This window comes from Macrotis lagotis, chromosome 1 (assembly GCF_037893015.1).
Source record: "Macrotis lagotis isolate mMagLag1 chromosome 1, bilby.v1.9.chrom.fasta, whole genome shotgun sequence".
Lineage (NCBI taxonomy): Eukaryota > Metazoa > Chordata > Mammalia > Peramelemorphia > Peramelidae > Macrotis > Macrotis lagotis.
The window spans coordinates 664,375,308-664,398,448 of record NC_133658.1 but is presented as its reverse complement, the minus strand read 5'-3'; the positions used below and the strand labels follow the sequence as shown (position 1 = coordinate 664,398,448).

Below are 23,141 nucleotides of genomic sequence, written 5' to 3'. Positions count from 1 at the left end.
AAATAAATTTAAAAAATTTATGTGATTAAACTGGGGTTGGTGTTTGGATTGAGTGGGCTGCTCACTTTTAAAACAAACCTCAAGAAAAGTGACTGCAATAGTATTTAAAAAGATGTTCCTGCTAGGGGGGGATAAAGGTCAGTCAGTCCTCTGCTCCTAACTACTTGTCTTGGTGGTAGCTAGTGGATAGCCTTCTGAGAGGTGTCTTCAAGGTTCTGTCCTGGGCCCTGTTCTTTCTCTGTACTATTTCACTTGATGATCTCAAATGCAACTGTGGATTATCTATGCTGATGATTCTCTGATCTACTTATGCTGCCCCAATAATCTTACTGACCTCTAATCTTGCATTTCCAGCTGTCTTTCAGACATCTCTAACTGGAAGTCTAGTAGATATCTTAAACAAGTCCACACTTTCTCATTAACCCTCCCCCCCTCCTATCTTCCCTCTTACTGTATAGAGAGCACCACCATCCTCTCAGTCCCTCCGACTTGAATCTAAGGAATCATCCTGGATTCCTCACTAATTATGTCACTCCATTCCTGCAGCCCTTCCCCATCCAGGCTGTTGCCAAAATCTGTCTATTTTACCTTTGCAACATCTCTGGAATACATCTTCTCTCCTCTGACACTGCCACCACCTGGGGCCAGCCCTCATCACATCGCACCTGGCTTGTTGAGCTAGGTTGCTGGTGGGTTGGGCTGCTTCAAGTCTCTTCCCATCCCAATCCATCCACCAAAGTGATTTTCTTAAAGTGAAGATCTGGCTATGGACTATGTAACAGTCGTGTTCCTGCCCACAAATAAACAAAATTCTAGTGGCTTCCTTTGGTTTCCAGGATCAAATATAAAAAACTGTTTGGCATTTCAAAGCCCTTCATAACTGATTTCCTTTCTAACTTTCCAGTCGTCTTAGACTTTATTCCCTAATACATACTTTTCAATCCAGTGACACTGACCATGAAGAAGACACTCCATCTCTGGACTCTGTCCCCATGCCTGGAGTGTTCATCCTCCTCTGCTCAGACTACTGACCTTTCTGTCTTCCTTTAAATCCCAATTAAAATTCTTTCTTCTATAAGAAACCTTTTCCAGCTCTTCTTAATCCTTCTGCCTTACCTCTGTTAATGATTTTCTATATAGCTTCCTGTATCTATATATCTCTATCTGTAAAAAAATGTATTTATTTTCATGTTGTCTTCCCCGTTAGGGGAAGTTGGAGTCTGTCTTGTGACTCTGTATCCCCAGGGCTTAACACAGTGTCTGACATAAATAGTAAGAACTTAATAAATGCTGATTGAATATTTGATTAAATGATAGAATGCTGGACTTGGATTCAGGAAGACAACTTTAAATCCTCAGTAACTAGCAGTTTTACCCTGGGCAAATTGGCCTCAGTTTCCTGATCTGTAAAATGAAGGATTTGGGCTCCACAGGTTCTAAGGGCCCTTCCAGTCTGAAATCTTTGATCCTTTGGTCTGAGTATAATCCTGGCAAACTTGTCTGGGCTAGTTTCCCCTGGCATGTCCTCCAGGAGGTTGCCACCTCCCCTTGCACACCTCACACACTCTTCCTTTTTGAATAAAGAAGAGCTTCTAGGGACTAGAAAGACTTGGCTGCTCCCTCTGCCAGGTTGCTGACCTTTGCCATATGGTATTTATTATTCTCCTGTGGTGGTTGTGTTTCAAATATTCCTCTCAGCAGGAATCAGATTGCCTTCAAGTAGTTTTCAGAGAGTGCTGTAGACTGGTCTCTTCACCAAGGCCAGCTTATGACGTGTCTTGACATTCATCATTGGGCATTAAATACTTGACTGGGGGATGAGTGGATTAATAAATGAGAGTGCCATCTGTCCCCTGGCCAAGGGAATAAGGATCCTGGAGTAGAGGTGGAGAAGTGATCCTATAAAGTCTAAAGGGATGGAGTGAGAGGAGCTGTGTTTTAGAGAAAGTCCTGGTTTTCATACTTACTAGCTGTGTGACCCTAGGGAAGACCCTTGACCTCTGTACCAACTTGTTCTTGTTCCCCCACCACCCTACACCCCTTATCCCTTTCTTTTTTTTTTTAAAGGTTTTTGCAAGGCAAATGGGGTTAAGTGGCTTGCCCAAGGCCACACAGCCAGGTAATTATTAAGTGTCTGAGACCAGATTTAAACCCAGGTACTTCTGACTCCAAGGCAGGTGCTTTATTCACTAGGCCACCTTAGCTGCCCCTCCCTTATCCCTTTCTGATTGATTGTTCTTAGTAGTCAAAGAGGACCAAAGTGGCATTGCTCTTTTGGTCGAACAGTGTGTCTAACTATGACTGATTAGTCCAGTACAAGCTTGGAAGGTTGTACCCACAGGTACAAATAGTTCATATAAGCCTTTGGATTGGAGATTTCTCCAGTCAGTATAGTAAGCTAGTTAGTAGCCAGTATAAAGGGACAATAGAGGGAAGTAAGATTGCAAAGGGGAACCTAGAAGGCATGTAAATACTATTTCTGAGATCAAAGGAGTATCATTTACAAATTGTTTCATATAGTAACCAAAATTCATATCCTGGCCATGTGCTGAATCAGCAGTAGTCCTCTAGACTCTGCTGTCAGAGTCCTTTGGGTTTATGATAACTAAATCCTAGACTAATTCCAGACTTCCTAAGTAAAGCTCACAGATCACCAATTGAGTAATGTTAAGGTGATGTTGACATCTTAACTTTAAAGTTTTACTGACAACTTTGAGATGATCTGATGTGTTTTAATGAACTAATTTCAGGGTGACATAGATAAGAGTTAGTCTGTCCCCTTAAAACATCATGAAAATAAACCTCAAACTCTTGCTCTTCAATAACTTTTCTATCTCCTGAGGGTCGAGTGATCACCTTCTCTGCATCTTGGAGCCATTTGCCTTATGCTTGTCTCTACCCTCTGAGGCTTATTAAAATGCGATTGTAGTCCTACTTCCTGCTGCCATCGTGAGCTTTTCCAGAGAATATCTGAAGAATCGAGCCTGCCTTCCTCCATTTCATAATTTCATAAATTATCAATTCAACCACTCCTCTTACAAGCTTGTTGCAGGGAAAATGCTTTGTAGATTTGAGAAATGCTATAGAAACTGGAGTGGCCGCTGTTAATAGAAGTGGTGGTGCTGGTTTACTAGTAATTGGCATAATGCCCATATTCAGGAAACTGCCTTTACCAGCTCAGATCTGTTGCACCTTTTCTCTACTTTATAGGTCTGTTGCCCTGGGACTGGCTCCCTTAGAAGTTCCTTGCCTTCCCCAAGGATGCAGAGCCACTACACTTGGAATGAGACTTCCAATCACATTTTTCTTGACTCTAAACTTTGCTGACATTATTACACTTGTGAAAAATCAAATAGCAGGTTTGGAGATGTGCAACAACAATTAGTGGTGTCAGTATGTTCATTAAGGACCAAATAGAAAGCAAACAATATCCCCCCCCCCCCAAAAAAAACCTGCCTGAGGACAGGGTTGTTATTATCTTTTGCCTCTTTTAGGGCTTAGTATATTGCTCTGTAAATAGTAAGCTCTTCATAAATATTTATTGACTGTCTTGTAAAGAATAGAGTGATGATAACAGACTGTGTTTAGAAAATCACCCATTTTCATTTTGATACATTTTTGATAAACTAGGTAAATATGTTTTAAATGCAAAATTTTGTGGGCATTGTTTTTTGACTGGTCCCAACCTATATTTTCCAGCACCCCATCCTTTCTGTCTTTCTTAGATTCCCTCCTCCCCCTTTTCCAAGTAATGCTAGATGGTGAAAATTGCCTTGGCTGATAGTCACAGCCCCCAAATGAGTCTCGTGAAAACTTAACAAAAGGAGATTCATAGTTTCTCCCTTTTATTCCAGTGATCATAGGTCACATTAGGAAAAGTAAATGGCAATGAGTGCTGTCCTGATCTTGGCTTGCTGTGTGACCCTTTGGACAGGTCTTTTCATTTCTTTCAGGTCTTAGTTTCCTCCTCTGTAAAGAGATTTGATTAGATGATCTTTGTGGACCTTTTTAGCTATAAGATGCTATGATTCTGGGTTGCAGTTACCCTATGTGATAGCAGATTTAAGAGGTTAGGAATTTTTAGGCATGTATTTTCAGAGCTAAAAAGGGACCTTAGAAGTTAGGTTAGTCCTTTCCCCACCTTTTAGAGATGAATGAACTTAAGTTCAGAAAGTTTAAGTGACTTACCCAGATTCACACAGCTAATAAGCATCAGAGTTAAGATTTAAACCTAGATTTTTAGAGTCCAAAATCTAATATTCCTTCCCCATACCACACTGAAGATACCTTAAATATCTCTTATCTTATCTTAACTTGTTTTAGATTTAAATTGTAGATTCTTAACCTGGGATCTGTGAACTTGTTTTTTGAAACATTTTGCTAATTTCAATATAATTTTATAAATTTCAAACATGAAATCAAAATTCAAATTTCAATTCAATTTGAAATGAATTTGAATTTATTCATAAGAATGTGAATTTTTCATATATTTCCAAGTGAATTTCATGTATTTCAATAATTTCAATATAGTTGTACTGTTTTGGTAATCCTATGTATTTTATTTTAAACATTTGAAAAATGTTAACCTGAGAAGAGGTCCATATGTTACACCAGAATGCCAGGGATCTGTGATATACTAAATATTTAAAACATCTTGAACTAAACCTTCTTTGAAACTTTCTATTTTACTACCTCTTATAGATTTCAGAACTTTGCAGTCATCTGTGATGTGTGTTTTTTTTTTAATTTTCTTGCATGTTCTACCTTTAAGTCTAGTCTGCCTAAAATCAAACTGAGAATCACTTCAAGCCCTGCTTTTTACAAGGAAGCTTCTGCTTATTTCTCCATTTGTATTGAGGGTACATTCATTTTCCCAGTTTTTCTCAAGCTTTATGTCTTGGAAACTTTGATTATTCCTTTTCCTTAGTGAGTTGGTCAGCTGATTCTCTCTTCTTTGTGCCAGCATCTCCCTTTAAAGCCTTAATATTTGACTCCTAGTCTGCAGTCAAAGTCTCTGTCACACCTTTTCAGAGTTCTGTTCTGTTGCTCTTCAACCTGAATCCTATTTTACATCCAAGCTTATCTTCTCATGTCCCACAGGTTTTGGTGGTGCTTTTTGGAGTGTTTTTTTGGCCCTGGAATGCCATTTGTTCTCTTTACCCATCCTTCAAAGCCCAACTCCCAATCCACTAACTTGCAAAAGCTTTCCAGGCCATGCAAGCCCACAATGATCTCACCATCTTCTGAGCTCATGGGGCTCATTGCCTCTGCCACTTATTTGGCAATCAATCATTTGTTGTAGTAAGATGTTCAGGAACCACACACGGAGGCCCCTAATAATTTATCTGTTGATTGATTAGATTCTCCTCTTGAACCACGACCAACATTTAGACCTGGAGGCTCTGCTGCTGCCTTCATTATGGAAGGAGTGGACTCTGTGAAAGAGAGACTTAACCCAATTTCTCTTGAGGTGGGCAATATAGATGAAACCAGCTGTCATTACTATAGTCTCTTTGCTTCTCATTTAGAAACCACTTTATAATTAGTGTTTTGCTGAGATCAGGGATTTTCAACCTTGTTTTCTCAACATCCTCTAGATATCTTCCATGCTATTAGTAGGGCTTTTGAAATTCTTAAACTAGATTTTAATTCAACTTAATTTAAAAAATACCTTCTAAAAATTCTTGGGGAAGGGGTTTTACTTAAATTTCAGTAAAGATAAACTGTTGAAAATACATAAAGGTCAGGGATCACCAAGATTCAATTAAAGAATGGAATCAGGGAATGGGAGATACTTCTGTAAGGGCTGTTTAATTTTTGTCTTTTTATCACCAGCATCTAGCACAATGCCTTCAATAGGCACCTAATATGAGCCTTTTGACTGACTAGAGGCATCTTAGATATCATTTGATTTTACTCCCTCATTTTATAATTGGTAAACTGAGGCCAGAGAGGTGGGGGATAAAAGTGGCCTGTAAATCATTGGAGGAAAGGGAAGGGGAGAAGTGATGAGTTTGTTTTGGGTTGTGTTCAGTTTGGCTATCAGGTGAAGTTATCAGGTAAGCAGATGGAAATGCATGTCTTATATCTACTGCATCATTTTGCCTCAGGCTAGGCATGTAGCTGCCAATTTGTTATGATAACATTGCTTTCTTTAAAAATTTTTTCCTCTAAAGTAGAATCATTAGTTGAAAAGAAGATATTCTGGAAACTTACCAGAGTTTAAAAAAAGCCACATCAGGCTTGGCAAATATCCCATTGATAAGGAGCCCTAGATTATTAAGTATTTGACTTCATTGACTTTCTAAAAATTTAGTATGGTTCACATTTCCCTTTCCTACAAATTTTTCTGTATGGTCATGAGAGGAGGCTTGACCCTTCCTAAAAGGTGTGATTTGTTTTTATAGGAATATTTTCCAATGCATTAGAACTCTATACATATTATTATTTTATAATTATAATATTGTATATAATACTGTATATTATAGGGTGGATTAAACCAGATGAACCTTATGAACATTACATTGTATTTTTCATTTGAGTAAATAGTGACTCAGGAGATCTCAAATGATTCTTTGCCTATAGTTCCGCTCCCCCCTCCCCAAGTCATACATGTAGTGAATGACAAAACTTGGGTCTAGAACCCAGCTTTCTGAACTTCTGGTTCAGCCCCCCCCCCCCCCAAGTCAGCCAACTCACATGGTATTATTGGCTTTGATTTTTTGGCAGGATAATAGCTGTTGGCATCTGCACAACAGAGCTTTAGGGGGCATTATCACAGGCCCCAGGAGCATACTTAATAAAGGTGTCTGCCCAGCTTAAACCCTTTGCCAAATTTTTGCCAAGGCTTATTTGTTTGTTTTTGGTATTATGTTGTAGAAGTGTGGTATTCTTTCTCATTCTTTGCTTTCAAGGTGACCTGTTAAGGTGTTTTATAGCACCTATTCATGGGAAAAGCTATTGTAGTTTTGACTTAAGTTTGACCTTTGTCTCTACATTCTGCTCCCTGAATTAGAGAAAAATGCCCCCTTACTCAATTAGATTATGATTGTAGGCTTTACCTCCTCTCCTTTTCTACTCACTCCTTTACCTACCTAAGTTCTGTCCTTTTCAGCAAAAGTTTGTTCAGGGTGATCATATTTTTAACACATTTAGTATCCCTAGCAGATGTTGAGATTCCAGTTGTAAAGCTGTGCAGCTTTTATGTCCATTTGGATTTATTGAAAGAAGTTATCAGCAGTATAAAATTTCATGCTATGGGTTATGTTCTAATTAGATGGTGGAAATTTTTTTTAGGACTTGGTAATGCCTAATTTAAGGTAGAATGAGAAGAATGAATTGTGGGTAGAAGAAAGGTATACTGTGCAGGAAATTTGCATTTGTCCCCAAACCAAGCAGCTAGATCAGAATTACCCCCTTGAATTCCCCCAGTATCCTACTATATCTTAGAGCCCAGGTCTTACATTGTAACAGCATTCTACTCACTCACGAAACTGTAGTGGCTCCCTATTATCTCAGATAGATCAAATAGAAAATCCTTTTTGGCATGTATGCCCCTTCCTACTTTTACACAGTATGCTTTGTCCTCTTGTCCCTTTCTGCCATCCAACTGTATTGATCTGATTGGTGCTCCTTACAGCCTCTGTGTCTTTTCACTGGCTTTCCCCCTCCTTGGAATGATCTCCTTCCTCACCTCCTCTTCTTAGCTTCCTCAGTTTTCTTCAAGATGAGCTCAAATTCTGCCATTTTGCAAGAGACCTTTCCCAGCCTTCTTCCCCCATCCCATCTGTTAATGCCTTCCCTCTGAGATTCCCCCTCCCCCACTTAATCACTCTACATCTTGAATACACATTTTTGGGGGCTTGTTTTCCCCATTAGAATGAGCAGTCATTTTTTTGACATAGACATCTATACTTGCATTTGAGAATTACAGATTTTAAGAATTTGCAGAGACCTTAGAAAACATTCATTCTTCCCCTCAATGCAAGAATCTCACTGCATCATTTTTGAATTGTGGTTGTCTGCCTACTCTGCAAGAAGTTTAACAAGGAAGCTTGTTTCCTTGTTGAATGGTTTTATTTCCTGAAAAGTTCTCCTCTGCCTTTTCGGCCATTGTGTTAATATATTGTTGGTTCATGTTGATCTTGGGAGTCAGAGAAAACTCCCAGACATTTTTCAGACCAGACACAAAGAGTGAAGAGATTGAAGAAATAGGAAAATTCTTTGTAGTATTTGATCCCCTACAAATCTAATTATCACTTAATTTAAAATGGTGGATTCAATGCTAAAGAACTCCATAGAGATATGAAGAAATTCTGGCTTAGGATCAAGAAATGAAAGTGGCCAGATTAGAAGTAAATCTCTCCATTATATATCATGGATATTTATTTAAGGAAGAGAGTTGGGAAGTAGAGTACTGATAATAACCAAATGACATAAAAAGAACATGGAACTGATCACATTTAGATGATGTCAGGAAATGACTTGTTGCTTATCTGAGAGTTAATTCTGAATCTGTCCCAATAGCATAAGCATTTGTTAAGCATGAGTTATTCTTTTAGGCAAATGGAATATGAAGGAAATGGAAAATGAACCTTGCCATTACTGAGCTTACATCCTACTATTTTTAGGGCAAAAGATCAAAATTAACACCAAATAGAATTATAAGAAGGCATGGTCTACCATTAAGATAGTCTGACATAGTTAAATAATCTATTGATCTTGGAAAAAAAAGAAAATTGGTAAAAAGTGACAGACATCAATGGACTATAGCACTTTTTGCTAAATTAGTTTAATCATTGATGACTTTGCACAGTTGTGTCTGATTTAACTCCTTTTCACAAAAAAGTCAAGACTTTACCTTCTTGGTCCTCTTTGAAAGCTAAGTATGATTAACAAAAACAACAACAACAAACATTTTACTACAAGGAAGCCAGAATAGCCCAGAAATTGCCCAAGCCAGAGCACATTGCTTTTCTTACTAATCAGAGACATATAGCAAAGGATAATAGCAGTTTAGAATGTTAACACATAAGTGGTATTTTACAAGGAGAATGGTGAAATGTTATGAGTAATTGCTTTGTAAAACATAAAGAAGCAGTGAAATAAAAAATGAAAGTTTAGTATGATACCCAGTTCAGATCACCCTGAGAGCATTTAAGGATGAAATTGGAAGGATAACAAAGGGATAAAAAAAATAGAAAAGATCTTCCAGTATTTCTATTGCATACTATTTTTTCCTCCATTTGTAATAATGCACATTATTACTATCAAAAAAGTGATTAAAATATTAACTACAAATGCCTTCTGTGTTCTAAACTCTTAATGAAAAATTCAGAATACTTTATACTTGTAAGAGGACAACCTTGACTTTTTAAAATTGAATTTCAATAGCAAATTATACTTCCTTTATAGTCACTGAACCATCTGAAAAGTAGAGAACCCAGGCTCCAGTATTTGTTAACTGTATAAAAAAGCATTTAATTGGGCAGAGCAGAATTTTGAGACTTCAACAAGATATCTTTCATGCATTTATTAAAATGCAAGATTTCTTTGTAGCATGTTTGTAGGCATCTGGTAAAACTGGAAGGGTTTTGAGGTTTAGAATAAATAAGATGAGGGTTCTTAGAAGAGGTTCATTATTTTTCTTAGCAAGTCAGGAATATTAACTAGTATTTCTAGAGTACTTCTGACTTTGTGTTTTCTGAGTTTTACCACTATCCTGAGAGGTGGGTACTTCAAATTTCATAGTCTTATTTTAGAGAGAGAAAACAGATTCTAAGCAATTTAGTGATTAAGCCTTTGTCCATACAAGTCATCTGTGGGATTTGATCTTCCTGAATTCCGTGGATCCACCTCATAGGATTTTTTGTGTATGTGTTCTACATTAGATAGGTCAGGAGGGGAAAACTGTTGATAGAATTTTTATCTTTTTCCATGAGATCAGCCTATCTAGATTAAAGATTATACATGTATTTTTGCCAGTTTCATACTCCTTTCTTCCCTAACTCATTCCACAAGGATTTGGTCAGATAGGGTAAAAACAGTATTATTTTGTAGCCATTCCATGAATTTCTTGCTTATCTCTAATTAATATGTATCAAAATACAGTTTACAGATCATAAAATTATGTGGCAGGTAAAGTTTATTGTAACATTTTATTATAACACTAAACTGTTTCTGGTAAGCTCAGATATCCAGTTCGTGATTTTAATAGGAATTTTGGTATTACTGGAAATGATCACCAGGTTTGAGATTTAGAACTGTATTTAAGTTTAAAAAAAAAGATTTCACTGCAGTTTACAGTTAGTCAATTTAGTCTGATTTTGGCTTTTGGTTCAGGATTATTCAAACCCTTAGTCTTGATTAAAACCAGCCCTTTAAGAAATTAGCTATCTCTTAGAGCCTAGGGCTAGAGTTGTTTTAGAGAAAGTTTCTGTTTTTTCCTTCAAAATGTAATTATTATGGAATTGAAGTGGTGTGGAAGCTGATCATGCAAGGGAAACAAAGCTTTGTGGATAGGGTTTGGACTTGGAATCAGAAAGACCTGGGTTTAAATGCCATCCCTGATACTTATCAGAATTCCTTGATGTTAGGGCAGTCAATTCAATCTTTCTATATATTGAGTTTCCTAATCCATAAAATGGGGAGGTTTGATTCAGTGATCTCCAAGACCCCTTCCAGCTATAAATCAATGATTCTATGATTTTATTAGACAGCTAGTGGCCCCATGGAGAGAGTACTGTACCTGGAGTCAGGAAGACCTGAGTTTAAATGCAACCTTAGACAGTTACTGTCTGTGTGACCCTGGGCAAGTCACTTAGCACTGTTAGTCTCAGTTTTGTCATCTGTAAAATGAGCTGGAGAAGGAAATGGGAAACCACTCAAGTATCGTTCCTATGAAAACCTCAAATGGGGTCTATGAAGAGTTCGACACATCTGAAAATGACAGAACAATGACCCAGTTGAGTATTACTGATGAGATTCTGGTCCAAGAATTAATTTTCATTAAATGGTCTGAGGAGTTCCTTGCAATTCTGAGATTTTTATGAGTCTATGACTTAATAATTAACATAACTAATATTGTAATTAATATGATATAATTAATAATATTTTTAAAAAGTTACAGGTTGTCAGATGGGAATTTGAGTTAAGGTATTTTGGCAATGTTTTGCTGTTCCTAGATTGCTAAATTTTTCTTTTGTGTCCTTGATGTACTATACAGTGACCTAGGTATGCCACAAAACCTTTATATCTCTATCAAATGTTCTCATCAGTATATTCAGTGGGTTGGTGATCTCTGGGTGATTTCTGTTTTCCATGGAGTACCTTGCAGATTCTCTCCCTTTTCCATTCTTGTTCATGTCCTCCCCCCATAAATCCTCCATAGAAGATCTTTTCAAAGCATTGCAACCTTAATTTCCCTTAAAGTCATATAGTTTTCTGAAAAATGCAGAGAGTGCAAGGTTCTCCTTGTGCTTATTTTAGTTGACTATCAAATGAAAAGCATTTGATTCTGTGGGGCAAAATGCTTGCTCTAAAAGACAGGTTCTTTTTTGGAACTTGGACCTCTTTGGAAGTTAGGTAAACTCTTTTTAGAACAGTATTTTTAAATCATAGAAGAGAAATTCAGTTAGAAGTTTAAGTTAGAAGTTAGGTTAGAAGTTCAGACCGAGGACTTCCGGCCAGGATGGCAGAGAGAAGACAGGCACAGTTCTAAAGTCTCCTGATCTTTCCCCATCTATCATATGAAACAAACCTGTTAACAGAAATCTGACCCACAAAACCCAGAAAGAAAAGCCAGGAGAAAGAATATCTACCTCAGGATTTGTCTTCTGCATCTTTGGGTGAGTTTGGGCAGGTGAGTCTGGTCTCAGAGGGCAGATCAGCCCCTGATCAGCCGGATTAGAGGCTGAATTGGAGCCAGGGAGTCTGAGGGCCTGAGAGATGGACCTGCTGGATCAGTGGTGGGGCTAGATCATGGGGGGCTTCAGTTAACTAGGGAGCAGAGGCACTGGTGTTGGCGCTGACCCTCTGGAGTTTGCCGACAGGGCTGGGGGGAGAGTTTGGTGCAGGAGAGCTGCGGACACCATCCCTGGGCTCCTTGGTTCTGAGGAACTCTGAGTCCATGTCTCCATTGCAGCTGAGGCCCCTTGCTAGAACAAACAATTACAGTCTACTGTCTCAGGCGCAGGTGTGTGAGCAGAAGAACCAGCCCAGCTGACAATAGGGAGAGGAATGACCTCACCCCAGGGTAAAGGCCACCATTGATTGAAGCCAAAAGGGATTCAATAGCTTCAACCCTCCCTTCAAGCCAAGGGAGAAGGCCTCAATCAAGGTCACAGACACACCAGAGAAAGCAACCAGCACCTTCTACTGGCCAGCCAGAGAAATTGCACACAGTGAGTAAAGCCTCTAGCGATCCCAACACCAAACCCCTGTGAACCAGCCCCCTCTAACTCAAGGTCTTAGCAAAATGAAGAAGGGTCAGCAGAAAGGTAGATCCATAGAAAAATTCTTGGAAAGAAAAGACCCTAACTCAGACCTAAAGTTTTTAAGGAGAATGTGATCTGGTCTCCAGTACAGAAAGACTCCCTTGAAGAAATAAGGAAGGAGTTTAAAAATCAATTGGGGGGCAGCTAGGTGGTGCAGTGGATAGAGCACCGGCCCTGGAGTCAGGAGTACCTGAGTTCAAATCCGGCCTCAGACACATAATAATTACCTAGCTGTGTGGCTTGGGGCAAGCCACTTAACCCCACTGCCTTGAAAAAAAAATCAATTGGAAAATTTGGCAAAAGAAACCCAGGAGAAGATTAATACCTTGCAACAAGAAAACAAATCCTTAGAAAATACAATTGGACAAATAGAAAATGAGAATAAATCTCTCAGATCCTCAATTGAGCAAATGCAAAAAGAAAATAGTTCTCTCAAAACCTCAACTGGTCAAATGGAAAGCTCTTTTGAAAGTAGAATTGACCAATTGGAAAAGGAATTACAAAAGGTTAATGAAGGGGTGGCTAGGTGGCATAGTGGATAAAGCACCGGCCCTGGAGTCAGGAGTACCTGGGTTCAAATCTGGTCTCAGACACTTAATAATTACCTAGCTGTGTGGCCTTGGGCAAGCTACTTAACCCCATTTGCCTTGCAAAAAAACTTTTAAAAAAAAGGTTAATGAAGAAAACTCCTCCCTAAAAAAAAAAAGAATGGAGTTTGCAGAAACTAATGACTTCATGAGACAGCAAGAGCCTATCTAACAAAATAAAAAAAATAGGAAAAAATAGAAGAAAATGTAAAATACCTCATCAGCAAAACCACTGACCTCGGGAATAGGTCAAGAAGGGGCAACCTGAAAACACTAAAGAGAAAAAAAAGCCTGAACTTAATATTACAGGATCTAGTGATGGAAAATTGCCCTGATATCATGGAACCAGAGGGGCAAAGTAGTTACTGAAAGAATACATGGATCACCTCCAGAAAAAGATCCTAAAATGAAAACACCAAGGAATGTTGTGGCCAAATTCCAGAACTATCAGATAAAAGAGAAAATCCTGCAAGCAGCCAGAAAGAAACAATTTAAATATCAAGGAGCCACCATAAGGATTACACAGGACCTGGCTGTATCAACATTAAGGTCCTGGAATGAGATGTTTCAAAGAGCAAGGGAGCTTGGAATGCAGCCACTATCCAGAAAAGCTGAGCCTTCTCTTCCAGGGAAAAAAGATGTACATTTAACAAAATGGAAGGATTCCAGAAATTCCTGATGAAAAGACCAGAGCTAAATAGAAAATTTGGACATCAAACAGCAGGTTCAAGAGACACATGAAAAGGTAAAAAAAAGGGGGGGTGGTAAAAGAAAAAAAAATACAGCTATCCAACAAGTTGAAATTGGCTATATCCCAGCATGGGGGAAAAGATTGTCATAAATCTTGAGAATTGTAACTCTTAACAGAGAGAATATACCTAGCCAGAAGTGATGGACATTGATGACCTATCCATGAGACTGCTATCCAATGGGATGTAACTGTCTTTAACCCCACTTGGGAGAAGGACTAATAACTCTCAAGAATTTTAACTCTATTAGAATGTATTTAGCTAGAAGTGATGGATACTCAGAATTTTTCTATGACTCAATGATCTAAAAAACACTACCTCCTTAAAAAGGGGGACAGGAGGGAGACGGGAGACGGGAGACGGGAGACGGGAGAAGGGAGACGGGAGACGGGAGACGGGAGACGGGAGACGGGAGACGGGAGACGGGAGACGGGAGACGGGAGACGGGAGACGGGAGACGGGAGGAGGGAGGGGATTGAATGGGATAAATCTCATTACATTAAGAGGTATAAAATACCTATGGTAATAGAGGGGAAGAAGGGAGGAGATGAGAAACACCTGAATCTTCTCATCAGACTTGGCTTAAAATAAACTTACATATACTTAGTTAACTTAAAAAACCTCGAACCTTTCAAGTATTAAAAGGGGAAAAGGGGAGGGGGAATGAGAAAGGGAGGGGGAGGGGGAAAAGGGATCTAACAAAAGAAAGGGAAAAGGGAAAAAGGGAAAGGGGAAAGAAAGGGCAGGGAGTGATATAGGAGGGCAAACACTGGAAGGGGATGGTATTCAGGAAACAATATTTGGGAATACAGATAAAGGGGGGAAGGGGAAAAATGCAGAGGGAAGATAGCATGGAGGGCAATAAAGAATTAGTAATCTTAACTTTGAATGTGAATGGGTTGAACTCTCCTTTAAAATGTAAGTGAATAGCAGAGTGGATTAAAAACCAGAACCCTACAATATGATTTCTCTCTCTACACTCAATTTGGATCAATGTACAACATGGAAACAAAATAAAGACTGACAGATTGCTTTCCATGGGGGCGGGGGTGGGGGAGGGAGGTAAGATTGCTAGAAAAATTGTAAAACTCAAAATCTTTTTTTTAAAAATAAATTCAAAGACCCCTTAGAATATATCCAAGGATATCTGTAGACTCCAGGTTAGGAATCTGTTTTTTTTTTCCTTCAACAAGGTCTATAATATTTGTTACAGTCATACCAAGTATCTTAAGTCCTGTAATAACAGAGATAATTTATTTGAACTTCTGATAAAATCTTGGGAGTTCTAAAGCAGGGAGATATAAACTCACCAGAGATGTTCCCACTGACAGGGGGAGGATATCATCTATCTCAGAATCCAGATGAATGAGGAATTCCTTATAGACAGGAATGTTCTCAGGATCCCTTTGAGCTGAGTATTGACTTAGAAAACTACATATCAACATCATCTATATGTAATTGTATTTTTATTTAATTTGCTAAATATTTTCCATTAGATTTTACTTTGATTCAAGTTGCACTTGGAAGTTTTGCTGACCTTAAATTTAATACCTCATAATGAACAGGGGCTGGAATATCATAGGAAAGAAGTAGGCTAGGTTGCATTTGGGTAATTGAATAAACTCTTTTAATGAACTCTGATACTTCCCTGAAAGAGTTGCCTACCTTTTTAGAATCTGTAGTTTTCTATTGATCTATGGCTCCCAATTATAGAAAACAAAAGTTTCTGGAGAATTAAAGTACATAACCCAAAGGGCATTGGAGATGCAATTAATGTGCAGGTATAGGCTGCAAGTTTATTATTAACAAGGAATTGTTGCACAAGAGCAGTGCAAAAGATATGATCAGATGGAGATATGTCCAGAAAAGGTGGCTGACCATCATGTAATGGAATGACCAGTAGACCCCTAGTTTCCTCCAGTAGCAAGAGATCTAGAGGTAAACTCCAGTGTGTTTGATCTACACCCACTCCTTTATGAAAGAAAGGAAACTTCCTTTTCAGGAAGATATGGATAGGATGAGAAGGCGTAAAACTCCTTTTGGAGGGATTTCCCCCGATCATTGAAACTGTATATTCAACAAAGTATCTTTTAAAAGGAAAACAATTAATTTCTGGAGGGGTGTAGTAAAATTGGGACATTAAGGCCCCTGCTGGTAGAGTTGTGAACCCCCCATTCTGGAGAGCAAATTGGAACTATGCCCAGTTTGGAATTATAAAACTGTACAACTCCCTTTGACTCAGCAATAGATCTAGACTAGATCCCCCCAAAAAATGAAAGAAAAAGGAAAATATTCTATAAGTATAAAACAATAGTATCAAACTATAGAATTAGAAAGTGAAAGTTTGCCATCAATTGGGGAATAGTTGAAGAAATTATGGTTTTTGATTGGGATGAAAATCTGTTGTGCTGTAATAAGCAGGGTGGTTTCAGGAAAAAAACCTAAGAAGGGTAATACGAACTTGTACTGGCAACAGCAGTATTGTAAGGATAATCAACTGTAAAAGTAAAACTACACTGATTTATACAAGGATCTAAGACAATTACAAAGGATTCATGATGAAAAATGCTGTCTTCTCTGAACTCAGTGAACTCTTGAGTGAAGATTGAAACATACTTTTTTTGCTATTGTTTGCTTTCTCTAGGAATAGGGAGGAGTGAGAGGGAAAGAGAATTTGGAACTTGAAATTTAAAAAAATGTTAATTTTTTATTAAATAAGTTGGAGTTAACAAGATAAATAGAAATATATTTTAAAAATGCCCCATTTGCCCCTCATATTTTACATAGTATCTTATTTCTTAAGTCTTTTATGTGCTTAACATGTTAAGTTATATATTATCAGTCTATATGATGATGCCCTAGCTCCAATTAGATTGTAAATGCCTAGGTCTATGTATTATCTAAGTTTTATATCTTCCAAGGTTTAGCTCAGTGCCATTCATCATGTAGATAATGATTAAATTTTTAAAAAAATCTTCAAAATGTATTTATATTTTAGGAATGGGTTAATTTCATATATACTTTAGGTTGAAAGTATTAAGCTAAGCTATTGGTTCAATTCAGGAAAGGGGCGGCTAGATGGTGAAGTGGATAGAGCACCAGCCCTGGAGTCAGGAGTACCTGAGTTCAAATCTGACCTTAGACACATAATGATTACCTAACTTTGTAGCCTTGGGAAAGCCACTTAACTCCATTTGCCTTGCAAAAATCCAGTTATTCAGGAAAGCATTTTGGAACTATGCAAATGTGATGACTAAGTTGTCCATGAACTTTGATTCTAAGATTCTACTGCTAGTCACATACACTCCTAGGAAATAAAATTAAAAAGAATTCCCATGTATACCTAAATATTTTTAGCAACTTTTTTTTGATACAGGGAAAAACTGGAAACTCAACAGATTCCTGGTCTCTAGGGACTGACTATACAAATTTGATACACTAATGTACTAGAAATAATGATTATAAAGAAAAAGGAGAAACATAGGAAGAGTTGTATGAACTGATGCAAAGAGAAGTAGAACCAATAAAATAGTATTTAACCAGTGACTAATAGAGAAGGAAAGTCAAAAACAAAACAGTTCTGTCACACTATAATGACTCTGCCTCAAAGCAAATAGTATCAGAATGTACCCCCTTTTTTTGCAGAAGTAGTAGAAGACAGACTCATGTGTCCAGAATGTCACATAAAATGAACTTGGCATCCTGCACTGCTTTTTTGTTTTTCTTTTTGGTGGAGAGGTCCTCTTTGATGGAGGGATGGATTTCTGGGAGGGAAATTTTCTATTTATCTATGTATATGTTGACCTTCTTTCCTCAGAATGTAAATCAGAAAATTTATCATTTATCCTGTCTCCAATCATTCAGTTGGTCAAGAAGCACTGATTAATTGCTTACTATGTGTGAAACACTGTGCTAAGCACTGAGCATCTACTTTCTAAAATGTTTATCTACTTGAATTGATTGCTTTTCAGCAAAATCATTGTTTTTCTAAGAAATGTGAGATTGCCTTTCAAGGAAAGTTTATTTCCTGTGACTGTTTTAGAGAAACAGATAATTTAAAGTGTGAAATTTAAATATAGTTTTAATAGGTACTTCTTTGTTTATCTTTTTTTAAGAGCCAGGTTATATAGAAGTACATTCTTGGCTTTGGTCATGGGTTTAAAGTCTATTTTGGTTCATTCTTAAATACCTTTGACATCTATTGCTATGTATTTAGTGTAGCTTAAATACAGTTTGAGGGCATCGTGGTGGCATAGTGAATAGAGTTGCCCACGGGAGGATTTCTTCAAATCCAAATTCAGCCATTTAACTAGTTGTGGGACCCTGGGCAAATCACCCAATCCTGTTTACTTCAGTACCTCATTTGTAAAATGATCCTGAGAAGGAAATGGCCAACCACTCCAGCCTCTTTGCCAAGAAAGCCCTATATTGGGTCACAAAGAGTTGGACGTGACTGAAACTTCCCCACAACAAATATTGTTTGGAAAGATAACTAGATGAGTAACTTGGTAGCATGACAACCACATTAACACCAGTTTCCCCCTTATCTCCAGCCCCTAAACCTTGACCTCATCCCCAAACTCACTTGCCACATCTGGTCAGTCACCAGGTGTTGAGGATTCTTACATTATAGCATTTCTTACAGTTGTCCTTGCCTTGTCACTGTCCTAGTTCAAATCCTTCTTTTGTGCCTTTATTAATAGAATAGCTTCCTTCATTAGTCTCTTCCATCATCAGTTTTCCTTTCCCCCATTCATCTTGCACATTGCTCTTAGACTAATCTTGGGATTATAATGTGAAATATTGGAAGGACCTTCTTCAAGAGCAGGCTCGTTTCTAACTCATGAGATCTGGCAGGAAGAGCTACCCCCAGGGGTACCTTTCCTCTTTGTGTCCTGGAACCTAGCACAGGGGTTTTCACATGGAAATTTTCTATTCTCCACTTCAACTTTTCTAAACTCAGTGTTTCTTTTTTTGCTTAATCACATCTCAACCTTTTTGGTTATTTGGAGTGTCAAATTTGACACTTTGCTATGGACCTGAGTTTCAGTTTCTTTTATGAAATGAGGGAACTTGAATTAGATGGACTTAGAAATGCCTTCCAGTTTCTATGAGCTGTGATCTTAAAATCTGTGTAAAATGTTTTGCAAGAGTAGTAGTAAGCCAGTGGGAGTTCCTACCTTTCCTCCGAACTGCTCTGCTCAACCAAGCCCATCCAGGTCTTCCTTCTCTGAAGTCTTGGCTCTTTCACTTTTTTTTGCCTGTTAATAAAGTTTTTACTTTATGATAATTTAAGATCATAAGAGTCTAGATTAGAGCTGAAATAGACCCTAGAGGACATGTGTTATCCAACCCCCTACTTTTTACAAATAAGTAAATTAAGACCCAGATAGTTTTCATTACTTGCCCAAGGTCACAGAAGAAATAAGTGGCAAAACTCAGGCTCTCTAAATTCAAATTCAGTGTTATATCTGTTATACCACAATACTACATTCTATTTTGACTTTTGTTGTTATTAAACTCTTGCACTATTGTTTAACTTTGTATGTGTTATGTCTTTATTTCCCAAGTAATTTACAAGTTCAGGTATTGAACCTATACATAGGTAGTTCAGGTGTTGAATAAGTATATAGGTGGTTGGTGCTGTGGATAGAATGTTGGGTCTGGAATCTGGAAGATCTGAGTTCAAATTTGGCTTTAGACACTGGCTGTGTGACCTTGGGCCATTCACTTAACCTTGGTTGTCTTAGTTTCCTCATGTATAAAATGAACAGGAAAAGGAAATGATAAACCAATCCAATATCTCTGCCAAGAAAACCCCAAATGTGGTCACATAGAGTTAAATATGACAGAGATGACTAAACAACAATAATTTATATATGTTTATTGAGTACAGGGAACATTCTTCTTTGTATTTCCTGTTCCCACTTTGTTTTATTATAGAAAGTGATTTATCATTTTGGGGGATTATCTAAAGAGTCAGAATGATAACTGTTCTGGATAGAAATGAATTTTTAAAAGGCAAAAATATGAAGAACAAGTTCTGTTGAAAATGTCATGCAATTTGTCTTTTTTCCAATGGTTCACCTCTTATCTAATTGCAAAATATTTGTTGTTCTTTTGTGGATTTTCCTTTCGAAACTTCTCTTTTCCCCTCCCCTTTATGTGAATGATTAAGTGCCAACTGCATAACTGAAGTCCTAGAAAGAAACTATGGAGGGGAAAAGCAGTTGGTAAGTGGGTTTGATCTCCAAAATTTGAAGGCACTTTTGCTAGATTATTTTATGCATCTCTTAAATAAATTTTTGTGATTAAAAAAAAAGATAAAGTATTAAGACTTTTTGATACTAGGATCAAAGGGAATAGGTTTTTAACTTAGGGCTGTAGGACAAGCAAAGATTTAACTTATGTATAATAGTTTATTTTTACATGTGATTTAACATTTGAAGTTTTATGTTGTCTCACTTGAATCCTGGGTTTCTCATGGTTCCCTAAATGTCATTTTTTAAAAGAGCACAAGTGATAAATTGTACATGGGGAGGGAAGTGAAAGTTTTTAATCTACTTTATAAATACTGCAAACTTTGGCATAGAATGTTCTTTCTACCTCAGGTGGGAGCTTCCCTTGGGAAAAATGCTTTGAATTATTCTATGACTCAGACTGGCTTCTTCATTTGACCCTGAGCAGTGTGTTTCCAGTGGATCAGTTTGAAAGATAGAATTGTTCTGTGACCCGAAATCTGGTGGGTTTCAGAGGCGGCAATTTGAAGAGATTATCTTATTTTTTACATTTATAATAGATATAATGCATATGTAAATGTGTGTACATATACACATTTATTAATTGCTTACTCTAACCTAAGTGCTGTGCCTAGGTGCTAGTCACACAAAAAAAAGATAGACAGTCACTACTACCCACAGTCTCATCCTGGAGAAAGACAACATACTTAGTAAAATTCAATTTATAAATAATAAAGTTCAGTTTCAAAGTAGATGGAATCTATAGTTACTTTACAGAGCGCACCCAGGGTTTGCCGAAGATGGCAGGGACAGGAGAGTGGTAAAACATTCAGAACCTATATTAATGGATAATTCATTTTCTTCCAGAGCCTTGAGTTGTTGTACTATGAATTACTTTGTTCTGATTCTAGAAGAATCACCAATTAAAACCTGAAGTAAGAGTACTCTTACCCACAAATTGTCCTCAAAAAATGTGTTTTTATGAGTGGGGAAGTTTTCAATAGCCCTTGGAATAAGTGGTAACTTTAAAATGTGAGATTTCATTGAAATTCACTTACATAGACAATTATGAAACCTCAATGTGATCAGTCCATGATTACCCTACACGTATACAGCTGATAAACAAAATCCCCATATTTATTTTTATTTTCTCCATGGATTTTGTTGCTTGCCTTTAGGCAGGGACTAGAAACTGAATAATTTATTTGATGGATGTTTTTTAAAGCACAATGCTGAATTTTTAAAAAAGTTAGTTGCACAAGGATGAAGTTAATTAAATTCTTTAGTACTTTGCCAAGGGGACTCATGGGTAGTTCGTTATGTTAGATGTGTTAGTCTGATTTTAAAATTTCATTTACTGCTAATATGCAAATCTCTAAGGGAATTGAAATGTTAGGACCAAGTCACTTACAGAATAAGCTGATTGCTTGTGCCTGCTGACCTAAATTTGAATCTTAAGATAAAATTTTTTCTGTTTAACTTTGTGTATAGGTTCTTTATAAAGATAACAATGGTGACCGACAATCAACAGATATTCCTTTCTTTTTAAAGAAACTTTTCTCAATTACATTTAAAAACAATATTTGACATTTGGTTTTATGATTTTTGCTTTCCAAATTTCCTCCCTCTCCACCTCTTCAGAGGGCAGGCATTTTCATTTATTATACATGTGCAGTCATGCAAAACATATTTCTATATTAGCTATATTGTAAAAGAGAACAGAGATTTAAAAGAAGGGAAAAAACCCAAGAAAAATAAAATTTTAAAAAAGGATGCTTTGACCTACATTTAGACTTCATCAGTTGTTTCTTAGGAGTTGGATAGCATTATAAGTTCTTTGGCATTGTCTTGGATGATTACTTTGCTGAGAATAGTTGTCATTCATGGTTGATTACAATTAAAATATTGCTATTGCTGGTTATTATTTTCTCTTGCTTCACTTTGATTCAATTCCTGTAGTCTTCCTAGGTTTTTCTGAAAACATCTTCCTTGTCATTTCTTATAGCATATTTCTTAAAGTAGTTTTCCATCCCAATCATATATCACAATCTTGTTCAGTCATTCCCTAATTACTGGGTAGCCCTTCAATTCCTTTTTTAAATTATTAAATTTTATTTTTAATTTTTAAAATAAAACAATTTTCATACCATAGTACCACAAAAAAGATTGATTGCACATGAAACTGCAAATCTACTATGCACAATTTAATATTCCTTTGAAGTATACAACAAAATTATCATGCAGTTTTCTCTTCTCTACCCTTACCCTTGAAATGGCTAGCATTAGACATAAATAGGTATACACACACACACACATATTGTAAAATTATACTTTATATCTGTGTATCAGTTCTTTCTTTGGATACAGATTGTATCTTTCCTCATATATCCTTTACAGTTCATTTGAGTATTTATAATAGTTAAAATAATTTATGTATTCAGTTTCCTTCTTTGCTACTACAAAAAGTTGCTATAAATACTTTCATACAAATAGCATACTTTATTTTTCTTTCATCTCTTTGGGATATAGACCTAGAACTGGTACTGCTGGATCAAAGAGTATGCACAGTTTTAATAGACTTATAGGCATAGTTCTAAATTGTTCCCTAATATTTGGACCAGTTCACAATTTCACCAATAGTGCATTAATGTCCCAATTTTTCCATATCCTCTCCAGCATTTATTGTTTTTCTTTTCTGTCATATTAAACTAAAATCATAAATATGAGGTGGTATATCAAAGTTGTTTTAGTTTGTATTTCTCTAATATTATTTTGAACATTTTTTTTTCATAAGACAATAGCTTTAATTTCTTTTCTGAAAACTACCTGGTCATAATCTTTGACCATTTATCAATTAGAGAGTAAATTGTATTCTTACAAATTTGATTCATTTCTCTATACATTTGTGAAATGAGGACTTTATCAAAGAAATTTGCTATAAAAATTTTTATCCTTGCCCCCCCATTTTCCTTTTCGTTTTTTTGCTGCATTGGTTTATTTATGAAAAAGCTTTTAAATTTGATATCAAAGGGATCTAATTTATATCTTATAGTGGTCTCCATATCTTGTTTT

At 36.9% G+C, this 23,141-nt stretch overlaps 1 protein-coding gene across 5 annotated transcripts in view; it reads left to right on the top strand.

Moving 5' to 3' along the window:
* Positions 1-23,141, top strand: part of MYO1B (myosin IB) — a 215,343-nt gene that overhangs the window by 5,938 nt on the left and 186,264 nt on the right. Inside the window, exon 1 of one of the 5 annotated variants that reach the window (XM_074215471.1) lies at positions 14,925-20,063. The exons of 2 other annotated variants lie outside the window; for them this stretch is intronic. The gene's annotated coding sequence lies outside the window, so the exon portion shown is untranslated. Of the gene's footprint in view, positions 1-14,924; positions 20,064-23,141 lie in introns of those variants that run through there. 2 more of the 5 variants (XM_074215474.1, XM_074215475.1) reach the window with 2 other exon arrangements.